Source organism: Petaurus breviceps, unplaced genomic scaffold (assembly GCF_028583685.1).
Source record: "Petaurus breviceps papuanus isolate PSGF00001 unplaced genomic scaffold, PetGlider_PUasm1.0 90535, whole genome shotgun sequence".
Taxonomy (NCBI): domain Eukaryota; kingdom Metazoa; phylum Chordata; class Mammalia; order Diprotodontia; family Petauridae; genus Petaurus; species Petaurus breviceps.
In genome coordinates, this window is record NW_027187270.1 from 653,246 (window position 1) to 677,569 (window position 24,324).

The 24,324-nt window shown below is 42.1% G+C and overlaps 1 protein-coding gene across 5 annotated transcripts in view; it reads left to right on the plus strand.

The window, feature by feature from the left end:
* MAMLD1 (mastermind like domain containing 1) overlaps positions 1 to 24,324 on the plus strand; it is a 126,631-nt gene that overhangs the window by 32,740 nt on the left and 69,567 nt on the right. The window contains exon 3 of one of the 5 annotated variants that reach the window (XR_011163349.1): positions 640 to 2,740. The exons of the other annotated variants lie outside the window; for them this stretch is intronic. The gene's annotated coding sequence lies outside the window, so the exon portion shown is untranslated. Of the gene's footprint in view, positions 1 to 639; positions 2,741 to 24,324 lie in introns of those variants that run through there. 5 annotated transcript variants of the gene reach the window in all.

Genomic DNA, 24,324 nt, shown 5'->3' on the forward strand with positions numbered 1-24,324 from the left:
TTTTCTTAAACTAGCTCCCTCCTCCTCCTTCTTTATTGAAATATCAGGAGCCCCAGTGAGGCGTGCCTAATGACACATGCATTTACAATGAGGCCCCAGCCTGTGTTCTTTAGGACTCAGGGAAAAGAGACTGCCTGGATTGAGGAAAGATGTCTGTCTTATTAGCATTTGGGGTTTATGGGCTGAGTATTTTTGAGCTGTGGGGTCAAGTGATTTAGTCTGACACTAATGGCCAGGGTTTATTAAGCCTTCTGTTTTTCTGTCTTCTTCCAGTATAGCCCAGAAATGCATAGCTGGTTGCTTGCTAAATAGGTTAACAGTATGTTGAAAGCGGGCCATGAGAATCCACATTCATAGTTTTGAATGCGGAAATTGGCGTCTGCTCCCAAACAGGATTGTCTAATAAAAATATTAGTGTTAGCTTTCCCTTCCATCTCCTTTTGGAGCCTAAAGCTCAATGTCCGCATTGCATTTGGGTTATGTTTGTCCCAACATAGAGTTGAGTAGCTCTTTATGAAATGACATTCCTCTTTTAATGCCTGTTTGTACACTTTCATTGAATGAGTTCTCAAAGAAAATTTTCTGGACCCACTTCAGAAATGTGTAGCTATATCTGCCTGTTCTTTTCTCTTTCTAAAGCAGGGCCAGTCTAGCCAATTGGGAACGAAGAGGCAAACGGATACAAATGAAATTGTATCCTGCAAAACCGTTGGTAGCAACCACACTGACTTGATCTCATTTATGGAATAACATTGCAAATAATTTGCATTTCTAAGACTTGAGAGAATTTGTTCAGGCATAAAAGCAAGTTGCTAGAAAAGGTCTAAAGGCCAGAAGACTGTTGGTCTTGGAGTCAGGAAGACCTAAGTTCAAATTTCACCTCTGACACTAGTAGCTATGTGACCAAAGGGTAAGTCACCAATCTCTATGAGCCTCAGTTTCTCATTTGTGAAATGGCACTTTACAGAGTTGTCCTGAGGATCAAATGACATGCTGTATATAAAGTGCTTTGTGAACCTTAATGTGAGTTATTACTGTTATGAAGTAGCATTCTCAGGATGGATTTTTGTTATTAGAAACCCACTGAGATCTGTGAAATGAATTTGCAAAGACGAAATAAACCCAGGAAGACTTTTTCAGGGGTTTTTAACGAAGGCGGTACTTTTGCCTTGGTCATTTTAGCTCCTCCCTCCCTGTTCTTATCGCTCCCCAAAGTCAATGTTTCTGTCTGTTTTTAAAAACCACACTTAAAAAAACCAAACCAAAAACAAAACTACTTCATTGGGTAACTTTTCCTATTGATACAATCTTGTTTTGTTGGAAAGGTAATGAACACATAAGGCTAAGAGACAGATATGGTGCAAACCTCAAAATGTTCCTTAATCAGGTCACCCTGTAAGAAGGACTCTTCCTGGCCAAGGAGGTGGAAGACCCAAGTTTGTTTCTACTGTGCCACTGATTCCCTGTGTGACCTCGGACAAATTACTTAATCATGGGTCCCAGTTTCTCCATCTACATGTATAACATGGGAAGCATGCTGCGGTGGAAAGAAAATACTAGATCTGGAGTCAGAGGTCCTGAGTTCAAATCCTATTTCTCCCACTTCCTATGTGTGTGATCCTGGGTAAGGCACTTTTCTATGAGCCTCAGTTTCCTTATAGATAAGGTTTCTTTCCAACTTGAAGTCTCTGGTTCTATCTTTTCAGAGTTGTTATGAGGACTTAATGGTAATAGTGAGGGGGGGGGCAGGTGTGAAAGTACTTAAGTGCCATACAAATGTGAGGCCTTTAGATTAAGATCCAAAGCTAGGGGCAGTTAGGTGGTGCAGTGATTACAGCACTGGCCCTGGAGTCAGGAGGACCTGAGTTCAAATGTGGCCTCAGACTCTTAATATTTACTAGCTGTGTGACCTTGGGCAAGTCACTTAACCCCAATTGCCCTGCCTTCCCCCCTCCAAAAAGACAAAAAAAAAGATCCAAAGCTAACACTTCTCTAAATTGGTATTTAAGAATCTGAGTGGTTTATCTGTTCAGTTGGTCTTCAGTGACTTCCCCAACCTTTAGCTTGATAGACAGGGAATCTAAGATGGTTATAGAGTCATACATAGAGGTGGAAGGGACCTTACGACCCCCCAGTTGAACTCTATCATTTTATAAATGAGGAAACTGAAGAACCAGAGTCAAGATTTGAACCCAGGTCCTCTAACTTCAAATCCTGTGATCTTTCCACATTTGGGTACATTTTTTCAAGCAGTCACTACCAGGATGTCACATTTTCTAATTAGGTTAGGCAATAATCCCATTTGGAATTATGTAAAAATGGGTAGATATCCATTCTAAGAAACCTTTAAATTGTCAGAAAGCTGGACTGTCAGAGCTTGAAAAGGTCATCTAGTCCACACCCTCATTCTATAGGTGAAAACACAGAGAGGGGAAGGCACTTGCCCAAGGTCACACAGCTAGTAGTAGACCCCAGGTCTACTACTGGTCCAAGGTTCTATGCTATATGCACTGGGTCTCTCCTCTACCTTGTCCTTCTGAATGCCAATGTTGGTTGCTAACCATTTTTTAACCATTTCACACAATTTGGGGTTCTCCTGTCATCCCTGGGGTTAGAGAGCTAGTTGTACCTCCCGCAAAGGATGATGGTTTGCTGAAACTGTCAACAAAACCAATTGCTTTCCCTACCCCAGTACGTCCAGGGGAGCCAGTATAGGAAGTATGGGGCCAGCAGGAATAAATCACCTCAAAATCCCTCTTTTTGTGTGTGTTTTCTGGAGCAATATCCAAGTTAGGGCTAGGAACTGGAAGGGTTGGAAAAAGTAGGAACTTGTGGGTTTACTTCCATTTCGCCCAGGTGAATGCGAATGGAAATTGATTGGTTTAGGAGGTAGGGAAGTAGAGAGTCCAATTGAACAGGAATATCGATGGCAGTAAGCAATTCTAACTCAATTTAGATGCCCCTTTTCTCCAGGGTGCTCCAAGTGCTTTTATATCCTTGCCAGACCTAAAAATGTGTGTTTGCTGACCTGTGGCGAGTGGTCTGAGACCCTTGAAGCCCAGCCAGACCGATCCTAACAACCTTCATTTTCTTGGTCTCTCAGTTCAGGTTTGTGATACTCTTTTTCTAAATCTGAAAAAATCTCAAAGTTTAGGATTTGATTTTAGATTTTTATTCTGATCCATTAGATATACAATCACTTTTAACCCTGTTATTCTACTTCTTGATTACCTGGAGATTCAGGAACTCTAATTGTTTTTAGCTTTTCAAATTGTATGAGATTCTTTTATGGTAGAGGGCAGATTGCATGGTACTAGAGAAAACCAATGAACATTAAAAAAAAAAAGATTTTGAAATGGCCCAATGCCCCAGCAGTATAGACAGCCTGAATCCAGTTTTGTCATAAGGGCCTGTGTGACAAGGTTGGTATTTTCTCCACTGCTGTCATCTTCATTTTGGGCTCTTGTCCTCTTTTGGCCTCCCAAAGTGGCGGAGAACATCTCTCTCACTTCTCCGAAAGGGCAGCCATAAGCAGCTGTCCATTGCCCACTTAAGGTTGAGTGAGTTTTCAGGAAGTGGCCAACTTGAAAAACACTTTGCTTTTGCTTGTAATGTTGATTTCTACAAGTATTGGTTCCTTGAATCAGGATTCTGTCTTAAGAACAAGCTGCTTCAAACTACCCAACTCTTGCCTTGGCTTGGAAGCCTTGGCAATTTTGACATGTAGCCAAATGGAAGATGACACAGGTGTGTAGGGTTTTAAGCTATATGGCAATGCATGAAGGCCACTCACCCCAAAACAGGAATCTGGGGGGAAAGTTCAGATGAAATGGCAGTTGGTGGGGCACAAAAGAGGACAAACTGGGGCTTGGGGCAGCTCCATAGAAAGACTTTGTGAGTTGTTTATTGATTACACAGGTCACTGGTGAAAGGTCAACAGCTTCACAGTGTCAGCAGTTAAAGAGAGAAAAAAAGACCTAGTGAGGTCACATTGCAAAGCAGGGCAGTCACTGAGGCAAGGGACTGCTCAACCTTTTATTCTCTCCAGAGGTTGAAAGCCCTTCCTATTTCTTTCTGCAAATGGAGTGTTGTTCTGGCCCTGGCTTAGATTAAGTGGCAAGTGCTGCAGTTGATGCTTTTACAATTGACTTTGTAAATCTACATATGATGTTTGGGGAAGTTGACATATTTCTTAGCACAATACTATAATTAGATGCCTTGTATCTCTTGCAAATGGTTGCAAAGCATTTCTCTTTGATGCACAGAAATATTGCACAATGGGTTATGAATTCCCAAGCACTGAAATGTTCTCTGACGATAGACTTGGCCAGTTTCTCTGCCCTTTGATGCTCCACTTTGGAGCCTTTCAGTGTCTCATTCCAGAGAGTCTGCAGGAGTCTCGGGTTTTATTGTAAATGCCCAGTGTTCCTTGTGGCATTCAGGACAGGACTCATGCGTCTAGACTTAGAAAATCATAGACTGTCAAGGCGGAATATCTAGTCCAACCCTGTCATTTTACACATAAAGAAGAAAAGGAGGCCCAGAGAATCATTTGGCCAAGGTCACACAGGTATTAAGTGGCAGAACCTGCATTCAAGACCAAGCCTTCTAACTCCAAATTGAGTGCTGTACTCCATGTTCCCTTTTCTAAGTGTTCGTTATGAGAACAGAGCTTTTCTTATCTCAAGCACCTAGCACCTAGTAGGTGCTCGATAAGTCTTTGTCTAGTTGAATCAGATCACTCCAGAAGTGCCTGCAGATCTGTTCCATTTTGCACCTATTTGTTGAGCTCCTTGGAGGGCTGCATGCTTATTCCACAGGTATTCCCATTTCTCAAACCATTCTCTGGGATTCTTCTTTGGGAACGGTGTTTTTAGAGGAGCCTCCTCACATTCTTTTAGATGTCCCTAGTCATGGCAAATATTTCTCCTCATTGGAAATAACCAAGTCACTTGGAGCCAAGCCTGGTGAATAAGGTAGGTGACGGAGCTGAGAGGTAATGGGATTTTGACCAAAGACTATTTCACTGAAAGCTCACTGAGTCAGAACATTGGCATGAAGAAGTCAAATCTTTGGGCTTCCTACACACTCTCTCAAATGTTTCCAAATTCCTAGATCTTAAGCTTGAGTAATGTTTGCTGCTTTTACCTTGATCATTATAAGCTTTGTTACAGATGGAGTTCTTTAAAATGTTCTTTGGGGAGTGTGTACTGGAAAATATCCTTTATAATCTGAGTTTTCAGGCAGCCTGTGGTTCTCCTTGAAGGATCCTTGCAGACAGATCCTTGCAGTGTGGGTTCCTGGCCCACACTGAAATTGCTGTCCCTCACAGTTTCTCACTTACATTTCCCATCTCTGTAGACTTAGTTATCAATAGACCTAATATGCAAATCATAATGACTGCCTTCCTCTAGGGTTGCTTATTCCCTTGATTGGGTATGACTTAGGGATGTTGTTATATTCTCTTCTGTGTAGAGAAAAAGTTGTATGGCCAGGTGGGGAGAGTTGGAAAAATATACATATGTCCTTATGAGCTGATTAATGAGTATAACTCTTAGCAAGAGTTCTTATAATTCTTAGTACTTGACCCTACACTGGTCATGATTTATATCAAAGCCTTTGATAAAGGCCTATCAAATGTATGGCTGGCAAAAAGCTAGAAAGGATAAGTAGCAGGTTGGATGGAAGAGTCAAGATCCCAAAAAGCTAGATCACTGGGCTGAATCTACTTATAATTTTGTTGGTGCAAATTCTGCTTCTGCTAAATAGTCCACAGTTCCTCTCTGGTTAAGAAGAAGGTCTTTGTGAGCTGCTATCACTCTGTAGTCGACCTTAGCTTGGCTTATCCTCATGTACCATGACACTCCATGATCAGGCCTGTACTTGAAAGATTTCCAGGCTATTGTAGGACCTGCTTGAGCTTGAATTACACAAACATAGCATTCGAGGCTCCAGGGTGCCCTATTCTAACACAGGATGGGAGCATCAGAAGAGGACCCCACATTCATCCCAATTCTGTCTGATTCTGTTGCATCTCGTTCCTCTTAGTCCTTACACCAAAGCTAACACAACTGGGCTAGATAAGCACCTATCAAAGAGGTTTCCATAGGAATTCTTACATGTGGAAGGGGTTGGCATAGAGAAGTTTTAAGGTTCCTTTCTTCCCTAGCATTCTATCATTTTCTTTTGTGGGCGAAGGGGAGGCAACCTGCGACATTGGTGCATCCCTAAAAACATTGTTAAGATTTTCTTTCCATGTCCGTCACTTCTCTTTTCTTGTTCCTTTCCTCTCTATCTTCTCTCCTTTCTTCCTCACCCTCTCCCATCAGGTCAGATCATGGGTAATTTATATAATTATATAATGTAATGATAGGACTACTGTGGGGGGTAGGGATGGGTAGAAAGGGGTATGTACACAAAGGTAGGCCAAATAGTCCAGCTAACCTATGAGGGATCTGGCACATATCCTACATCTAGCAGGCAATGGGTTTAGGGGTCCAGAGTCCCGGCAACCAGAGTTAGCACTAGCAAGCAGAAAGTGTTGATGCTAGGACAGAGGTTGTTTCTAGGGGTAAATTCTCTAGAGGCTAATGCAGCTTGTGAAAAAGTTAGAATTGGTCAATTATTTTATCTGTACAGGTTCTATAGCCTGAGGTCTGTATCCTGGAAACTCAGTCCCAAAAGAATTTTATAGGAAGAAAGTGTTTCTGCTTTATGAATCTGTGTCTTGGTAAAAAAAAAATATCATCCAGTTCCAATCCCATGTTTTCCATCCAAACCAAAGCAATCAGTATTCATTAAGTAGGTACTATATACAAGGCATTGTGCTAGACACTAGGGATACAGAGACCAAATGAAAAATAGTCTTTCCCACCAAAGAGTTTCCATTTCACTGGGGGATGCAACATATGAACAGCTAAGTGCATACATGATCATTTTAGGAGGAAAAGGGGGATCAGAAAAGACTTCCTGTTGAAAGCTAATGACCTGAGCCTTGAATGAAGCTAAGGATTATAAGAGGTGGAGATGAGGAGGCAGTATAAAGGCAGGGAGGCAGGAGACTTTGAGGAACCACAAGTAGGCCTTTTTGACTGGAATGTAGAGTGAAGGGGAGCCATTTGCAATCAATCTGGAAAAGGAGTTTGGAGGCAGTTTGTGGAGGACTTTAAAGGCCAAGTTTTAGAAGTTTGTATTTTATCCTGGAGAAACCAGGGCCCACTGAAGGTCCTGGAACATATTGCACACTGTGCAGAGGATAGAAGGGAGAGGACTGGACTTCTAGAAGAGATGCTGTGGAGGTAGACTTGAGAAGACGTGGTGACTCATTGGATATGAAGGGAAGGTGGGTGAGTGAGGAAGAGGAAAGAGTCAAAGATAATAGATGTTTTGGACCCAAGTTAACTGGCAAGGTAAAGAAAGAGAAAAAGGGAAGTTTGGAGGAAGAGTCAGGTTTAGAGGTGGAAAAGGGGAGGTGATAAGTTCCATTTTGCACATGTTGATCTTGAGTTGCCAATGGGATATCCAGATGGAAATGCCCAACAGGTGATACAGGTTGAGAGCTCAGGAGGGAGATGAGGGTCGGATTTATAGATTTTGGAATTATCTTCATAGAGATGATGATTGAACATATGGAAACCGATGAGATCACCAAGAAGAGAAGAGGAACCAGGACAGAGTCCTTGATCTTTGCCTTTTTTTTAATCAGCTCCTTCTACTGGCATAGATCCCAACCTCTCCACGAGTTAGTAAAAGGTCTTTATAAACTGACATGGCTAAAAAAAATTAATTCCCTGGTGGCCAACCTTCTGTTGCTCTGTTTCATGTCAACTTATGTAAAGTGTTTGTGATCCCCTTCATAAACTATATTTCTCCTCTCAAGTGTGTGCTTATCTGTAGCTGGTTAGCACATGGGCCTAACAAAGCCAGGGTAAGGGAGTATTCCTAGGATGAACAGTAGTCAGAAAGTATCAGAAATAAAAAGATCTCCCAACTGCCCTCCCAAAAGCAAAAAAGAAAGAAAGAGATCTTAGAGGCCATCTAACCCAACCCCCTCATTTTAAAGAAGGGGAAACTAAGGCCCAGAGAGAAAAGGTCACACGATCTCTGGTAGAGCTGGGAGCAGGGCCTAGATTTCCTGATTCCCACCTCTGTGCTCTTAACAATACTCCATGTGCCCTCACCCATTTTATTCTGTTCTGTGGCCAGAAATTGTGCCCCTCACCCTATCTAGGCAGTTCAGAATTGTGTCTCCGTAGGCCCAGAATGTCACAAAACTGTATTCATAATTAAAAAGAAAAACAAGCACAAAACTAATACTTTCCTCAGGAAAGTATTCATATGTGAAGGATAGATATACATATATAGATTTTGCTTCCATTGAGGTCCTTATTCTAGTGTTTGCTTCACAGCTTGGGAAAAAAACCTTTGAGAATCTAGAATAAAATGAGAGTTTTGACAGTGTTTGAGTTTGAGAAAATAATAATTGTTAAGGAAAAGGGAAGCAGGTACACTGTCTTCTACTCTACCGTGTTCAGAAATCCTCTCAGAACCCAGAAGGACCAAGGAATATCCCAACAGTGAGCTGTGGGGTAGAGGAGAGACCTTGCTGGATGTTTCTGATCATAAACTTGAATGCAAATAATGTGGTTGGAGTTTTGGAGAAACAGGCAGTGGTTATCGTGTTAGTAAATGTCATTGGGCATTTGCCATAATCTGTGGTCATTCATTGAGGCAGAGTGTTAAAAATGGAAAGGACTTTAGCGACTCTCTAGTCTAATTCTTCCATTTTATGAATGAGAAAATTCAGCCTCAGAGAAAAGAGAGGGTAGTATTTAACAGTGAGAAGAGAACTAGAGTTGATGCCAGAGGACCTGGGTTCAAATGCCAGCTCTTGCCACTTAGTCTCTGTGTGACCTTAGACAAATTCATTCCCCTCAGGTCTCAGGAAAATGAAAGCTTTGAACTAGGTGATCTCTAAGATCTGTCCTAGATCTAAATCCTATGATCCCATGACTTGTCCAAGGTCTCAGAGATAGGGCAGAACTGGACCTAAAATACAGGTCTCTGCCCCACCCCTTTCAGGGCTATTTACTCCACCACCACACTCTGAAGCAGAGCAGGAAGGAAGGAAGCTCTTTTTCCCTAATATAGAGCGGGTGTCAGAATTCCAAGAAATGTATGTTGGTTAGGCTGATTTTCTCAGTATGACTGAGAGCAGGGATTCGAAGGGCAGGGTACAAAAAGGGATTCCCATTCAATAAATGTCTTTGGTCCTGGCATCCTTTTAAAGGCTAATCTGACATATTTCCACTTGCCTCCTTTAGAAAGAGTCTGTGGCCCAGATTCTGAAACCAGTTTAGGGACCTTCACTGTACTTCAAAGGTCCACCATAGTTATAAAAACAAGAGAAGCTGGAAGCTTTTGACAACAGTCTCTCTTATTGACTTGAGACGCGAGGCCCACACATCACCCAAATCTCGAGAATCGGCTAGCAGGAGTTACAGCAGACGGAATGGCTGTTAGGCTGCTCTGCTATGCCTCCAGAGGAGTGGCTTGCTTAATCTCTGAAATTAATAGAGCAAAGAGGAAGCTGCTTTTAAAGAGCAGTGGGTCTGTTTCCTTCCTGTTAATAGAATTGGGAGCCCAGGGCTCTGAGGTGATGTCATTTCACATAACTAGAGGGCTTTTACTTATAAAATTCCAGGCCCAGTACATTTTCGGTAAATCACCTTTATTTTGGTGGCCCTGGGGCCACAGGATATGCATTATGGGTGCAAAGGGATAGTCCTGAAATCATCCTTCGTTTTTCTGGTCACTGATTAGGACACTACAAAAAAGCCACTTCTTGTCACTCTTATCTAGGCACTGGTTTGAAATCTTTCCTTTTTCCCTTCTCTCTCTGTCTCTCTGTCTGTCTCTCTCTGTCTTTCTGTCTCTCTCTGTCTCTCTGTCTCTATCTGTCTCTCTGTCTCTGTCTTTCTGTCTCTGTCTCTCTCTGTCTCTGTCTCTCTGTCTCTGTCTCTCCCTCTGTCTCTCTCTCTCTGTGTCTCTCTCTATCTCTCTCTGTCTCTGTCTCTCTGTCTCTCTGTCTCTCTCTCTGTCTTTCTCTGTCTCTGTCTCTCTCTGTCTCTGTCTCTCTGCCTCTCTCTCTCTCTATCTCTGTCTCTCTCTCTCTGTCTCTGTCTCTCTCTCATAATTCACCTGAGCTACATTCCTAGGAGAATTAAGAACAATACATTGTAAGCTCCCTGAGGGCAAGGACTAAATTGTTTTTGCCTTCATATTACCAATGTATAACACTACCTTTTACACAACAGGTGTTTCATGTTTGAATTGAAAATGATCCTATGAGCCTATGAAACAACTCTTTACAAAGTGATGAAAGCATTGTGGGGGTTTTGAAGGGGGTGTGTGGTGGGTGGGGTGATGGTTTTTCTTTTTTTAAACAGATCGGAATGTCTCTAGATTACTGCTGTCTTCTTATTAAGGATGAACACACTCTCTTCAGAGCTAGCTTATATAAGAGCTGTACAAGGAAATTGGTCTCATTATTTTCTATCTCTTGGATACATGGATGGATCTATGACCTCACCAATGTAAGTGTTCCCTCCAACAATACAGATCATAACCTTTCCATGCACTTCCATCTTTTATGAATCTGCTGTCTTTCCCATCTCACAAATTTCCCACAGGTGGTCTTTCCAATGTGCTGGGGGCCATCCATCCATCCATCCAAATTTCACAGAATGGATTCCATCAAAAGGCCACACTTGAGGACCTAGAGGGCCATGTGTGGCCTCAAGGCTACAAGCTCCCCACCCCCAATCTAGTTCTTGACATACAAATGGAGCATGAAGGCCATCTGTCGATTTGCCTACCTTTTTCAGCCATACGTCTCTCTGATGACATACTTGGTAGGGTTTTTCTTCTCATTGCCTTTCAGGTGACAGTATTTTTAATGATACATAAAGTTGTTTTATGGCAACTCATGAAATAGCTCAATGCCGTATCTTTAAAGGTAGTTCTCAGCTTGATCACTCAACTAAGCCAGCAGATGTGACTCTAAGTGACTTTTGGCCATGTCCAAAAAAATCAGATCTTAGGGTGAAGGACTGCCAAGCTTCAAAATCCATTCACAAAGAGGTGTCAATCCCATAGTGGTTTACACCATTGAAACTGGGTAGTATAGCCTCCCGAGAGGATGATGTTGAAGGGGACTATACCTATTTAGGTGCAGATGGGCTGTTGTGTTTGTCAGCACACAAGGACAGTGGAGTGTGCTGCTGCTGCCACCTTTGGTACAGGGCCAAAACCATGGAGGAGGTGCCAGTTGGGCTTTCCTCAGTGTGGTCAAATTTTAGTCATCAGGCAGTTTGTTTTTGCCTTGGGGAAATGACCTGGTGCTAAGGAGGAATTTTACCACACAAGCAGAATAACGGAGATTCCTTCATTCCTACTATTGACTAAGGGACCAAGATTGACAGCTGAATGGAAGACCAGGCCATCAACTTGCCAGGAAACCTATACTCTTCTCAAACTATTACAGGACAAAATACAAGAGGCACAGAGAAGGAAGCTTGGGAGGAGTTGCAGTCCCGTTTCCATTATGTTGTCTTCATTGTACTTCTGATATTTTCTTTTGCTTTCTGTTCCTCCTGTCCTTGGTAATTTACATGGATGACACCCACCTCCATTTGTTAGGTGCCTCCTACGGGCTAGACACTGGGGATTCAAGGTCCTTCTATTTGACTGGCAGCCAACCTTTAATTTAAAGAATACTGCTAATCTTACTCTTGATTTTTTTGTTTTCAAAAATCATCATAAATCCAAGTTTTGAAATGACAAAAATTATAGAAAGCAAAGGATACATCTTCCCAGACCAGACCTGTGTTTGCATACAGAAGGCTGGTGTTATAGATCTAAGTCTGAATCTGAAAAAAGTCATTGCTTAGCATAGGGTTCCATCTGCTAGACATTAAGCTCAATGAGGGCCCAGAAAGAGTCTCAGCTTAACTTGATCTTTCTCAGCAGAAGGCACTTAGTCATTGTTGGTTCATTTTAGTTAAATCTGAAGAGACTATATGTGGAAGTTCTTTGAGAACTGGAAAGTGCTATCAAGAGATTCCATGCAGAAGACATTTATCAGAGGATATTCCAGAGATGATGCCAAAGTCTTTTCATTCATTTATCTGCTTGGCTTTGGAAATGAGAGAGTTTCCATCCTGGCATTTGTGGGTATATCCATCTACAGTCAATGAAGTATCTTATCCCTATGCTGATTCAACATAGGACTGGTTACTTTTATGCTCCCTTGCAATTTTAACACAAGGCAGTACATTTTCCTCATTTTTATTTGCTTTCTCTTTCTGAATCTTTCCCCAATAATTATTTAATGCACTGGATAGCCCTTAAGTCATTCACACACGAGAAAGGGGAATTCCTGAGCCTGTTCTTGATTACATCATAACCAGTTCCTTAGCCTACCCAACTGTAAAATGGAAGAATTCTCTTTATTCTTCTAATGGCCAGTAGTCTCATTTATTCATGGATTATGGTAGAATGGAAAAGTCTTTGAGGGCAGGGACTATTTTGTTTTGTATCTCTAGCACTTGGCATATTTTAGGTGCTTAATAAATGCTTGTTCTTTCTGTTTAAATTGGTGCATATTATGCATATTGTTTGCCTGGTTCTGCTTACTTCACTTTCCATGAGTTTATATATATTTTCCTATGTTTTTCTGAATTCCTCATCTCTTGGGATGATATAATATTCCATTCCAGTCATATATCACAGTCTATTTAGCCATTCTCTGATCAATGGGTACCCACTTTGTTTCCAGTTTTTTGCTAACATAAATAAGTGCTACTATGAATATTTTGGCAAATTCAGGGCACTTATTTTTACTTCTGAAGTCTTTGAATTCTTTAGGCTACATGTCTAGCAGTACGATCTCTGGTCAAAGAGTATGGACATTTTAGTCACTTTTTTAAAATAAAATTCCAATTTGTTTTCCAGAATGCTTGAAGCACTCATAGCTCCACTAACAGTGCATTAACTGTCCTGTCTTTCATAGTCCCTTGAACATTGACTATTTAAAGCTTTTGTCATCTTTTGCCAATTCTTTGGGTAAAGCATTAGAGTTGTTTTGATTTATCTTTTTTCTATTATTAGTGACTTGAAGAGAAAATCTTTTATACAGTTTCTTAATAGTTTGTATTTCTTTTGAGAATTGCATGTTCATGTCTTTTGGCCACTTATCTATTAGGAAATTGTTCTTGGTCTTTTATTTGTGATAATGCTCTATGTATCTTGTATATCAATCTTTATCAAAATATTTTTCATAATGGTCCTTTCTTATCTTAGCCGCATTGATTTTGTTTAGGCAAAACCTTTTCAGTTTCATGTTAATAAATTCTCCCCTATGGTTTGTTTGGGGATTTCCCAACAACAACAAAAAAACACCATCCATTTTCCCTCCAATTTACTTTTTATGTTGTGAACTTTTATATTTGAATTGAATTACCCATTTGGTACTTATCATATGGCATGTGCTATAAGATGCTGATATAAACCTTTCTTTTTGCAACTACTTTCTAGTTTTTATAGTGGTTTTTTATACTGGTTTTTGTTGAAGAAAGTATCCTCTAAGTAGTTTATGTTCTCAGGTTTGGTACATTGGTGTGGCCCAACCATGAGCAATGAATATCTTTCTAGGTATTTGTCTTCCTTTATTTCTTTAAAGAGTATTTAATAATTGTATTTTATAAATCATGGTTGTGTCTTGGTGAATAGACTCTCAGATATTTTACATACTTTGTAGTTTTTTAAAGGACATTTCACTATCATTTCCCCCTGGTTTTGCTTTTGTTATATAGAAATGCTGATGATGTTATTTATTGATTTATTTCCTACTACCTTATTAAAGCTATTAATTGCATCTCTTAACTGCTTCTCTTGGGTTTTCTAACTATGTCATTATGTTACCCAAAGTTAGTTATAATCTTATCTCCTCTTTGCTGATTTTTATAACTTTCATATGACTTCTTGAAGGTTCTCAGAATAGAGCACAAGTTCTAGAAGGCTTAATCAAACTGAAATTATATTGATTATTGGCCCCACAAGGGACTGTGAATCTGTTGTTTGAGGACTAGTCTAACTAAATTTAGAAAGGTTTGTTTATCATTTGAAGGTTAATTACCAGTGGATTTTTTTTCTTTCTTTTTGTCCACAAAATCTCATGAAGACCATTTACTTCAATTTACTAAGGCATGGGAGAGGGGGGGAGTAGACTCTGCATCAGTGGAGAGAGTGACCACAGATGAAATGATGAAATCATACATCTTATAAAGTATATATGTCATCTCCCTTACTAGACTATAAGCTTTCAGAGAAGAGAGATCCTATCTTATTCTTCTTTGTATAGTCCACAATGCCTAGCACATGGCCTCATCTTGCCCCACCCATGATGGCCATTTGGTAAATGTTACTAGGATAACCAAATGGTTCTAGTCAAAAGCAGAAAGTGTTGCCTCCTCTAAGCTCATTCAGATTTGTTCTTCTACCAATCTCAATGGAAGCATGAGAGTAAAAGAACACAAAGTATATTCCAAAGTATATCTCTTAGAAGAAGGAAGATGGCACAATGCGTTTTGTACACTTTCTCAATCTGCTCACATTTAATCCTCTCTTGAAGGCTTGGTGTTTGCATTGGCTTTCAGTGTTGCTGTGCTCTGATTTGATTTCTATGATCATGTTCACTTTAACTTCCACCTTTCACTGTTCCCCTTTCCTTGTGCTTCTTGGAAGTCCACATGTAGCCAAGTGTATTGGGGCTCTTCTGAAATTTTCTAACCGAAAGGGCTTTTCATGAGTGGTTATTAATATTATGACCAGGTGGTTTTAAAACACACTGGTTCATCTACCTAGGGAGTCTAGTTAGTTGGGTGACTTTCCCTGTGTGTCTGTGTTTGTGTTTGCCAAGATGATATTTATGCCTAGGGAAAAATTCATGGATCCCACTTCACTGTAAGCCACCTAAGGACTTAGGTACAGGAAACATCAAGAGCTGGGTGATGGTGATTCTATGACACAGCTCAGCAATGGCTTCTGATACCTATTCTTTCAGGTATGCCTGGGTCAGAGGTCATGAGACTATTCTGGGCCATGGAGGGCCTTATCTAAGGACAGGGAAGAAAATGTATACAGTTACAAGCTTTGGGGGAAGAGAGATTCACCCCACAGTCCCAGTGATCAAGGGTGTTTGTGAACTGGGACTGGTAATTAGTCTGGAGGTATGTGGAAGAAATACGTGTCCTTGGAGCTCTGGCATGAATGCAAAAGAAGCCTTCTTACCTTCTGAGAAAGCCTTAATATAGTAGATGGTCAAAGTACTGTGAGGAGTACTGTATTTATGATGCAATTATGAACTTTCTGGGTCAAGTGCCTGCAGATCGTGTGCATGTTTCTATTTTGGGTGCTCTCCTGCAATGCACACAGCTGTTCTCAGGCTTTTCCACGACAGTAGGATCCTGTTAGGATTAGAAAAATCTAACTGGGACACAATGGCCAAGAAGAGACCAAGTCTTAGGAGCTCCATTTTTGGTGATGATTTCCCTGTCACCTGAGCTCTCGACATTGCCTCTCCATGCCAAACTCCCTTTACATTGGTAGCAATTATAGGGGCACAGATTTAACGGTAGAAGGGATCTCAGAGGATGTTTAGCCCAACTCCCTTATTTTGCAGATGAGGAAACTGAGTTCCGGAGAGGGGAAGTGGCCTGCCTTGAGTCACATAGGGAGCAGAGTCAGGACTCAGACCCAGTCCTCTGACTCCAAGGCTCGTGCTCTTTGTACTGCATCATACTACTGACCTATGGATTCCGAAGGTGGACTCCTCTATACCAAACTGCCTAATGACTTAAAGGCATCTCACTGCCAAGAAATTCTCAAGGGGGAAATCAAAATCTTGAAATCAGATGAAAAGTCAGAGAAAAGGTATTGCCTGATGACAGCAGCCAGGAGCTTTTCCTAAAGACAGAGCAGGATGGTGTAGGTTGTTGGATTTGTCAGATCTGAAGTCAGATGTGAGCTCTGCCATTCTACTCCTTGGGCAAGTCTCTTCCCTGTGCTGGGCCTCAATTTCCTTCTCCATGGAATGGAAGGGGTAGACTAGATAGCTCTTAAGGGTCTTCCCAGCTCTAAAGCCTGTTATTGGTGGGCTACCTAATGCCTGCCTTGTGTGTATTTGACGATCCCAACAATTTTGTACGCTGTGAAAATGAGGCTGCTGCTTCCTTTAGCCCAGGCTGATGAGCTATATCGTGAGCCCAGCTGAAATGGTCATGAGTGTATTTCAATTCCACAGACAGATTTTTTTTGTCACACACTGCCTAGAGTGTTAAGTTTCTAGAATCAGAATAAAGTGTCTGCTCCAAAAGTTTGTTTTTTGAAATTTCATTTCAGCAGTCTTACTGTGTGTGTATGTGTGTGTGTGTGTAGATATATAGAGATATATGTTTCTTTTACTTCATGGGGCTATTAGAGTGATTGACCAATAGCTGAGCTCAGAGCTGAGGCTGCCAGCGTGGCTGGACTCCTTGGTCTTAACTCCTGCACACCCTTGGGAGTTAGTCCCCTCACCCACCCCAACCTGCTTCTTTGCTTTCCTTCTCCCCGGCCCCCAGCAGGTGTCTGGGTCACGATGTCCTAATTCTGTTCTCAGGCACTTCTGTAAACTCTGGCTGGTAGCAGAGCCCAGTACAGACAAACCATGTTCAACCCCACAACCTTGGAAGAATGCCTCAGGTAAAGAGCATTTGCCACCTAAGGGTCACGTTTAGCTTACAGCAGCCCAGCTTCCAGAATTGAAAACAGCCTGGGAATGGAAAGTTGCCCCTTGCCCCATGACAGAAATAGAGAGGTTGTTTGTAGAGGTAGCGCGGTGTTAATAGGAAGGGCCCCGGACTTTGCAGTTGGAATACCTGGGTTCCTTTGCCGACTTTCATTTATGTGGTGTGTGACCTTGGATAAATCCCTTTACCTCTTCAGGCTTGAGTTTCTTCCCCTCCCCCCTCCCCTAAAAGGAGGCTGTTGGACTCATTGGTCTCCCAAGCCCCTTGTCCTTCCAGCATTCCTTGGTTGTGTGGCTGCTAGTGTGTGGGATGGAGTAGATAGGACTTGCACTTTAGGCTTTAGATGTGGGTTAAGCCTCCAAGGAAACTGCCTCCTCTGGGAGTCTCCGATTCCCTCCCCCTCCCACCATACCATGCAGATGATTTCACAGCAGCACAGAAGAGCTTTCTGCAGTAAATAATTCCCATGTCTGTCATAGGTCACTAACCCATCAGACAACATGTGCATCTCATACTGTGGGCCGACACATGGTAAAGGCTGATGAGAGCATGCATTTCTAATGGTATTCTAAGGTTAGCAAAGCTCTTTCCTCCCAGCAGCTCTGTAAGGTGAGGAGTGCAGGTAATACTGTTTCCATTTTGGACAAGGAGAAACAGTGGCTTTGGAGAAAAGGGAAGCAGTTGCCTAGCATTGCCCAGCAGAGAGATGAATCGAGGTCTCTCCCAACTGGAGTGATTTCTTCATTATGCCCCACAGTTTCTTGGCTTCCATCCCTCAGTGAGAGCAATAGAGTAGTAGGTAGTAGGGGATGGGGGTGGGGGAAGAGGGGACAGCAGGCTTTGAGATGACCTAAGCAAGGTCTAAAAGCTGCGCCCCCCCCCAAGCCACATAATCAACACACAACTTGTTTGTCACAAAAGAAATCCCCCTAAGCTATGGAGAGCAGAGTTATCCTGACATTAAAATATGTGCATTTACATGAAATCTGCTTTGGAAGTATCTGTCTTTACAACTCTCTACATTGGGGCAGCCTGGGTGGCTGCCTATGTTGCCCACCCATGGAGTGAGCTCTGGTAGGTAGTAGAGTTACCCCCATTTTCTAGGAGAAGGGGGTAGATTGGGGGAATTTGGGCACAGATGGTCAAATGACTGGCCCAAGGACTCTCAGCAGGGTTCCTGCAAAGGCAGGCTAAGGATGCTGTGTAAGCTTCTGAATCTCAGGCCAAGATAGCTTTCATTTGAGCCAGCTGCCTCTCAGACTGTACAAGTGAAAGCTACAGGGGCAAGGCAGAACTTAAAAAAAAAAAACTAATTTAGAAAGTTATTTCCTTTTGTTTTCAAGGGAAAGCAGAATTTACATGGTTTCATTTTTAAGTAGCAGCAACAGTAAGTTCTCTTGCCTTGACTTAAAATTTTTTGAGCAACTTTCATTCCTAGCTACAAATGGGGGTGGCTGCATTAGAATTCTTTTGATTTTGGCCTACCCCCTGCCACCATCCCCCTCAAAAAATCTTCTTAGGAGAAGGGATAATTTGGGTAAAATATTTGTCAGGAGGGTCACAAATTCTCTCCAGTGGAGATGGAGGGACCCCTGTCTACACACTTGACTCAAAAGAAAATGGCTCCATTCCATTGGATCAAGTAGGAGAGGCCAAGTCCTTAGCCAGGTTTCCAGTCTGAGTTTGGCCACTAAATGGTATGGCCCAGTCTCTGTGCCCCGCCCCCCCAGTGTCTCCAGATTCAAACTGGGGTTTCTGTGATTTCTCTTTCGTCTGTTTACTTGAGATGTACTAGCAACTGGAAATTGAGTCTGAGGTTCTAGACTAGGTTCTAACTTTACCTTGGGTAAGTACCTTTTCCTCTTTGGCAAGCCTCAGTTTCCTTATTTACAAAACAAAGGAGGTTGACTAGCTGAGTAGAGTGGCAGACCCAAAAGAACACTGGGCTTGGAGACAGTATCAGAGGGTGAATTTTAGCTACTTATGTAATCTAAAGGAAGTCATCTAAACTTTTCTTGGCCTCAATTGCCTCATCTATAACATGATGAGCTTGGACTATATGGTCTCCAAGGCCCCTTCTAGTGGGAAATTTATGGTTCCATTCTCACTAAAGTCCCTGAGATCCTGTGATTTAAAGGGATGCTGTGGACCATGGGCGAACTCTGCTTCACACTGCTTCCAAGATGGCGGCTGTGATCAGATCACTCATTCGGCACCCCAGGACCACAGCGTTTCCCTCTCTCTTTGTGATCCTGCAGGTGGGCTCTTGGGCTGGCTTTTACTCAGCCTGAAGTCATCCTCTCCAATGGAGGGGAGCTCAGCTCTCTGGGATGTGCCAGACAGTTCAGCCTAGAAACTGAGCTCTCTACCCACCTACTTATCTCAAAAGGCTATTTACTGTGGCCTTGGGGTGCCCAAGGAAACAACAGAAATTACAGCCCCCCTCCCTTTTTTAGCATCCCTCGGGACTCTCATAAGAAGAGCTGAAAATGCTCTTGCTGCTGTGTTGGCCCATCAAGTAAGCATGTGCGGTTTGTGCTGCATTTAGAACAATGACCTTGGACCAGCCTGCAGAAGCTACCTCCATGGAGCTCTCTGCAAAACAACTGAATCCGATTTCAGATGAAACCTCTCTAAACAGCAAAGTAGATAATTGGTATTTGTCCTTTAAGCCCCTTTAAGCTAAGTATCTTTAAAAATCCTAGACTCTCAGCTGGAGGAGAACAACTGAGCTCATCTGCCCTTCTCCTGCCGATGGGCTGCTCGAACTCTTCTGGTATCAGGGACCTTACTACCTTGCAAGGCAGCCTGATTTATAGAAAGTCTTTCCTTATATGGAGTTCAAACCTGCCTCCCTAGACCTTCTATCCTGTGCTTCTTACTCTGCCCTCTCAAAATGTCTACTCCCTTTCCCACATTCTAGTCTTTCAAATAACTAGAAACAGTTATGAGTCCCCTTAAGCCCTCTCTCTTCTAGGTTAAACATACCAGTTCCTTCAGCTGATCCATATAGGACGCAGTTTCCAGATACCTCACCACCCTGCTCATTTTCTTCTGGACACGACTCAGTTGGCCAATGTCCTTCCCAGAATGTGGTCTCCAGAACCCAATAAACATACTCTAGATGTGAGCTAACCTGTTACTTCCCTAATCTGGGGTGCACTACTTCTGTTAATTCAACCTAAGCCTATATTCGTTTTCTTGTCTACCACATCTCATTGAGTCATACTGAGCATTGGTCCACTCAAACCCTGAAGTCTCATTCATATGAATGGCCCTCTATCCATCCCTCCCCCAGCCTGATCTGAGAATAGAACACTATGCCCATCCCTATTGAGATTCTGTCTTCTTAGATTCAGTCTGCCACTAAGATCTTTTGGGATCCTAGGTCTGGCATCCAACATATCATGAGAGGCAACAGATGTGTCATAGTGGTTAGAAAGCCCGCCTCAAAGGCAGGGACAATTAGTTTCAGGTCCTACCTCTGACCCTGACGTTGGGCAAACATGCTCTAGGTCAGTGGTGTCAAACTCAAATAGAAATGAGGCCACTGAACCATACAAGAAGATCCCAATGGGCTCAGATTAACTTACAAAACTATGTATTAACATTGTCTATGTTTTATTGTATTTTCATTTATTTTGTTAAATATTTCCCCACAACACCTCTGGTCTAGGCAACCCTGTAAGTTGCAGAGAAGGTGCCAACCTACACTGGTAGAAAGTTTCCTCATGCTATGCCAGGGAAATCATAGGTCCAGTCCCTACCCTAACTTGTTGGCACCCCCTCCCTGACCTCATGTCATCAGCATGATGGGCATACCATGTGTGTCTTCATTTAAGCCATTGACAAAAATGTTGATCTGGCTAGGCCTGAGGACAGATCCCTATGGCATGCTACTAGAGCTCTCACTTAAAAGTGATTTCAATAACACTCAATAATCAATAGTTTTTTGATCTAGTCATTCAGTCAACTAAAATCCACCTATTTTATTATCATCCAGCTCACATTTCTTTATTATGCTCATAATAGTAATATGAGAAACTTAGTATATTTAGATTTCAGCAAAACATTTGGCAATGTCTTGCCATTCTTCTCCAATAATTCTAATTTTAAAAAAGTAAGGAAGGGGCGACTAGGTGGCACAGTGCATAGAACACTGGCCCTGAAGTCAGGAGGATGTGAGTTCAAATCTACCCTCAGACACTTTAACACACACACAAAAAAACTAGCCGTGTGACCTTGGGAAAGTCACTTAACCCCAATTGCCCTACCTTCCCCCTCCAAAAAGCAAAATAATAATAATAATAATAATAAGGAAATTAGGCTGCTTTGGCACTACCTCCTCAAATTCAATCAATTAAATTCCACATTTATTAAGCACCTCTACAAAATGGAACATAGTTCTTGTTCTGTGGGAGAAACTGATACATTCTTTTTCCTTAGGGAAAACATCCTGGCTTTCAGATATCACTGCTACCCTTTCAAATTGCACATAGAGCATCAATTAAAGAGTTCATCCTAGAAAAGTTTACTGAGGCTTAACACTGATTTGTTTCTGTAGTCTTTAGAATCTACTTTCTTCTTCATCCACCTGCCCCCCCATCATTTTTGTAAACTCTATTTGCCAGTTACCAGTTTTCTACTGTTCTCGGTAATTCCTCAGAAATTACTGACAGTGTCTAGCAAGCAAACCCGCAGATTCTTCCAGTGTCATTTTTCATCCAAGCCAGGAGAGTTGAACCCAGTTAAAGCGGCTAGATGTTTCCCTATTATTACCCTGAGTTTCACAGAATCCCAAAGCTGGAAAGACCTCCAGAAACAGTGGAGCTCAATTTGGACAGGAATCACCTACCCCCTGCAACAACATCCCCAGTAAGTGGTCACCTGACCTCTACTTGAAGACCTCCAGTAATAAGGAACTCACTGCCTCTCAGGTCACCCCAGTGTATTTTGGGACAGTTCTGATTCTTAGGATCATGAGACAGAGACTTAAAGCTCCAAAGTACCTTTGAGAGGATGTAATCTAGTCCAATACCCTCATTTAACAGAAGAGGAAACTGAGGCCCAGAGAGATTGAAATGGCTTGCCAAGGACTACATAGGTAATATGAGTCAGCACTGGGATTTGAACCCATGTCCTCTGACTCCAAATCTAGGATTCTTTCCCCATACTATGCTGCCACTCTCTAGGTTTTTCCTTAGAATGGGACAAATTCTGCATCTCATCCCTCTTAATCATATTTGTTCTACTCTTTCCTAGTAGAAAATTATTTATGTTGATAGAGGAAAGAGAAGCAAAAATCACCATACAATAGCTTTGTACCTTACTAGAAGGACAATTTGCAGCAAATGTGTCGATTTTGAATTGGCATCCTGTCAACCAGCTATAATGCCCTGTGTGTGCCCTAGGAGTTCTAGATAATCAAGGTGGATTCAAAAGAGACTTTGGGATAGCTGCTGAGGGCAACTGAGTCGAGGTTCCTGTTAGTAAGCCAGCCAAACCTTGGCCCTTTGTCTGTTGCACAGACAAAGTTTTTGGCAAGGCTCATGCAGCAAGTGTAAGGAAGTTCCATATAAGGCCTCCCCCCAAAGAGGAACTTCCTTCAGCTCAGCGAGACCTTCCGTGATGTCATCCTAAACACTTTCCATGTGTCCATATAGAAGGAGAGTTCTGAAAGCCATCATCAGTTTTGTTTGACTTTTGTTCTCCCCACGGAAAACCAAATTCCATTTTGGTTTCTTGGTTTTGCTTTTAATGAAATAGCCCCATTTTCGTGACAGACTCTTTTGCTGAAGAAAGCAAAAAAAAAAAAGCCAACTGAAGGCGTCTGCTAAACTCCACGGACATATGCACCTATAGTATATTGTATGATAACACATCTTAGAGATGTTAATGGAACTTTTTATAGAGCTCGAACCTGTGTCTGTGACACAATGTCAGCCTGTTAGTCAGAACTCCAAACCTGTAGAAACAGAGGCCATGTGGTTGATAACAGAAAGGGCACTGAATTCAGAGTCACAGGCCCTGGGTGCCCCTCCTCTGTAACAGTAGGGGTTTGGATTAGATTGGGGATTCTGAACCCAGGATTGACGGATTTGTTTTTACAATCAATTGGGGTAACTATATTTCAGTAGAATTGGTTTACTTTGGAATCCTGTGTATTTTATTTCATGTATCTACAAACATCATTCAGAAAGGGGGTCCGTGGGCTTCCCCAGACTGCCACAGGGAGCCAGGACACACAGAAAAAGCTTAAGAACCTTTGCAATAGAGAGTCTCTGGGGTATTTTATAGCTCTGAATCCTATAATCCTGTGATAAATTGGGGGTGGGGAAGGGAGATTATTCACATTACAAAGAATTTACCTTGTGCCTTGTACTCTGACACTATTCTGTATGCAAGGAACGTCATCCCCCCCTTCTTTTTGTTTAATTCTGCTCATCCTTTAAAGCCTAACTCAAGCAATAATAAGAATATCATCAACTAGCATTTATATATTGCATTAAGTTTTGCAAAGTGCTTTACAAATATCTTATTTGCTCCTCAGCAATAACACTGGGAGGTAACTGCACCATTATTACCCACCTTTCACAGATGAGGAAACTGAGGCAGACAAGGTGAAGTGTTTGCTGCTGGATTTGGACTCAGGTCCTCCTGATTCCAGATCCAGTGCTCTCTCCACTGAGCCACCTAGCTGCCCCCTCCGGGAAGCCTTCTCTGATCTCTCTACCCTTCCCACCCAGGTCAATGACAATCCCTTAGGATTTCACAAAGCACTTTGGTTTTTATCTCTCTAATTCACATTTTGTGTCACAATGTGCTTTCTGGTTATCTTCATATGTACTCTGGTCCCCTCCTAGACCCTAAGCTTTACAAGAGCACATATCACGTCTGACCTGAATTGTGTAGGATACTGTGTGTGGTATAGTACACATAGTTGGCATTTAAAGAACCCGGGGCTTTCCTACTGGCTTTGAACTATGATTTAACTTACAAAACCTGGATTCACATTGCATTAAATAGCTGACAATTTGCTTTTTAGATATACTATCTCATATATGGGCATGATTCCCATTTTACAGATAAGGAAACTGAGGGGCAGAAACGTTAAGTGATCTGACCATGATCACACAGCTAGAAAGTGTCCATCAGTCAATTGATAAGTGTTTATTGAGCGCCTACTGTGTGCCAGGCACTGTGCTAAAGCCTAGGGATATAAAAAGAAGCCAAAATGGACCCTACCTTTAAGGCGCTTATATTGAATGAGTGAGAAAACATATATAGAAATAGACATATATACGAGTTACATTTAGAATAAATGAAAGGTTACTTTGGAAGGGAAGGGGGAAGGGAAGGTACTAGCATCTGGGAGGACCAGAAAAGGCCTCGTGCAGAAGGGTGATGGTTGAGCTAGGTTATAAGCCTGAGATAGTGAGTAAATAGGACCCAGGCCAGGTCAGGCTTTCTTTGA